Source organism: Nothobranchius furzeri, chromosome 12 (assembly GCF_043380555.1).
Source record: "Nothobranchius furzeri strain GRZ-AD chromosome 12, NfurGRZ-RIMD1, whole genome shotgun sequence".
Classification (NCBI taxonomy): domain Eukaryota; kingdom Metazoa; phylum Chordata; class Actinopteri; order Cyprinodontiformes; family Nothobranchiidae; genus Nothobranchius; species Nothobranchius furzeri.
Genome location: NC_091752.1, coordinates 67,326,764 through 67,329,511, shown reverse-complemented (window position 1 = coordinate 67,329,511; position 2,748 = coordinate 67,326,764). Strand labels below are relative to the sequence as shown.

The following is a 2,748-nucleotide window of genomic DNA, read 5'->3' as shown; positions in this document are numbered from 1 at the left end:
TATAAAGTGTTAAAATATGCAAATGTCACAGAATATACTCGCTTATGAAAGAATTCACAGATCTGTACAAATGCTGATGCTTGTCACGCTTTTACAGCTGCTACAGGTGCTTCTTAAAGGGCAAGTCACCCCAAAGCAACTTTTTTTTTCTGATAAACTATACAAATGTGTGTCTAATCATGCTGCAGCAACAAAGTGCAGTTTTGCACTTTAGTGCATCTTAGTTAAAATTTTAAATTTCTGCCTAAAACTGTCAGTGTTGTGCCGTTGTCAGGTTAAAAGCTCTGCACTGCATTTTAATTGAAATCTGCCATCGCTGTTGGCTAAGAGGTAACCTAGAACGCTAGCTGGTACCATATGATGTCACAATGGCTGTGTCTCAATTCAGGGTCCGCATCCTTCGTCGACCGGTTACGTCACAGCGCCGCGACCAGGCCTGTCCCAATTAGAAGACTCCTTCAAATGCGGCCGAGGAATCCGGCCTTCTTTTCGCCTGTATGAAGGATGGGTCCGGTGTATCCTTCAATGGTTTACATTTCCCAAGATGCCTTGCGGGCCGGACGGTAGAACTTTTAAAAACAATGGAGGACAGTGAAGCAGGAGCTGTTGGAGAGGATTGCGCATATAAATGTCAGCATAAACTTGAAAACTGTTAGGTTAAGGACTTTTTGTGATACGTGAACGTTATTTTAGTTTGAAATGTTACAGTAAAAGTGCTTGTATTGCGGTCTCGGCTCGTATGTTCGGTCGCTCGGTGTCGCACTTCTCCCGCTACGTTTTCCCCCTGATTTTAATAGGAGTTTGTATTTTAGGGACAAAAGAGAAAACCAGGGAATTTATTAAGCTTAGGGCGAAGATGAACCACATGATCACCGGAGCAAAGTATTCAGCGGCTGTGGCATGGAGGTACAATAACAACTCATATTTTAAAAACTGTCATTTGAGTTTAGTTTTTTCTGCGAAAACATGAACGGAATAACCCGTTGTCCTCTTCTATCTTTTATCTTCCTGATTCTTTTCTTACACGTTAGGACTATTCTGGAGAAAATGGCCATCCAGGGGAAGGTGACCTCCATCCAGGCAAAAAAAAAATGGGATAGTTTAAAGAAAAAATATAAAGTATGTAGATGTGTGTGGAAAAATATAACATGTATACATGCTGAATCTAAAAAGGTTAAACAGGTTTGTAGTTATTTGTGTAAACTGACATTTTTTTTTTATCTAGGATTGCAAGTATCCAGGGTCAGGTTCTCCTGTCCTAATTACCTCTATCCATGAGGACACTCCAGGGCCAAGTACAGCAGTGGAGGAAAGGGAGGAGAGTGAGGATGAAGATGCTCAGCCAGGAGGAAGAAAAGGGAGAGGTGACAGCGATGACCAGCATCTGGAGCTGATCAGGGAGGACATGAGGCTGCAGAGGGAGGCAGAGCAGCAGAGGGAACAGGAGAGAAGGGAGAATTTTGGCAGGCTTTTTAGTTTGCTCGAAAAAATGATTAATAAAGATTAAACATGTATATATAATTAAAATATCTATATAAAATCAGTTCTGTATTAAACTGTTGAATTTTATTTTTGTTTACAAATGTGAAATGTTTAATATTACAGGGTATCCGCTGGGTCTTGAAAAGTCTTAAAAGGTGATAAATCGGTTTTGGTTAAATGAAGACCCTTAGAAAGTATTAAAAACTATTATCACATCTTTGCTCAGGCTCAGCTTGTCAAAAGTATTTTCTCTGAATTATCTCTCCAACAGTCCCAAAAACATTATTTAAGTGTGTGATTTTGATCATTTAAAATAAATAAACATAAAATTTAGCCTATTGTGGGTGCATTTGAATTGCTTCTAAAAGCAACACAGTGGACTGTTGGTCAACTAAGTTAAAAGCACCAGCATCACTCATGTAAATGTTGACAACAGGAAGCTGCAGTGACATATTAAAAATATTGAGAATGTCTTGAAACAGTATTAAAATGAACTCTAAGATTCTTTTCTTTAACCTGTAATGTTTTAAAGTATTAAACAAAAAAATATAATTGAGAAAATAATGGAGAAATGGATCAAACTTGATACTTTTATTTACAACAATTTAGTTTGAACATGGTTGAACGTATATACACAACATCATGAAGGGAAACATACAAAATAAGAGAAATATCTGACAAAGAAAAATAAAATGCATATTTGGTGCAGGATTTACCTGAGTGTCCTGTTCCAAGACCGTTTCAACAACTCTGAAGCAGGAAGTCCCTAACAGCGCTGCTGGATCTGCTGAACAGATGGACGGAGTGCTGGAGCTGAGACCCACGGCTGCTCTTTTCTGGTTGACAAGTGAAGCATCCTACTGGGTGGTCTGCAGAGAGAGCTTCAACATGCGTCTTGACTGTCCACTGCATCGTCCATCGGTTTGCAGGGCTGGCTGTCGACGGCTGCTACATGACCAAGACTGAAACATAGATAGACAAATAGGAGATAATAAATACAAAATCTACATACTATTGGTGAAATGTTAGACTATTTAAAAAAAAGTAAATTAATTCATTTGTTACCTGTTAACAGTAGTCATGGTCCAGTGGAACCTCCTCCAGGGCAGACACCTCACAGCACAGCCGGTCCCGCCAGCGTGCACCGCTGACATCCTCCAAACCAGCCTCCCCCTCATCACCTCCACCATCCTCCTCAGGCTCATCCTCCGCCACCGCAAAGTCTCCAGCACTGAGGCAGATGCTGTGGAGGATGGCACAAGCGGT

General features: G+C 40.4%; 1 non-coding gene across 1 annotated transcript; it reads right to left on the bottom strand.

Annotated features, from left to right (window-relative positions):
- LOC129166992 (uncharacterized) lies at positions 1-2,748 on the bottom strand. The gene is made up of 3 exons (XR_011515866.1): positions 2,548-2,748; positions 2,199-2,444; positions 1-1,411 (listed from the first exon to the last, which is right to left on the bottom strand). It is a non-coding gene; the product is annotated as an uncharacterized protein (transcript).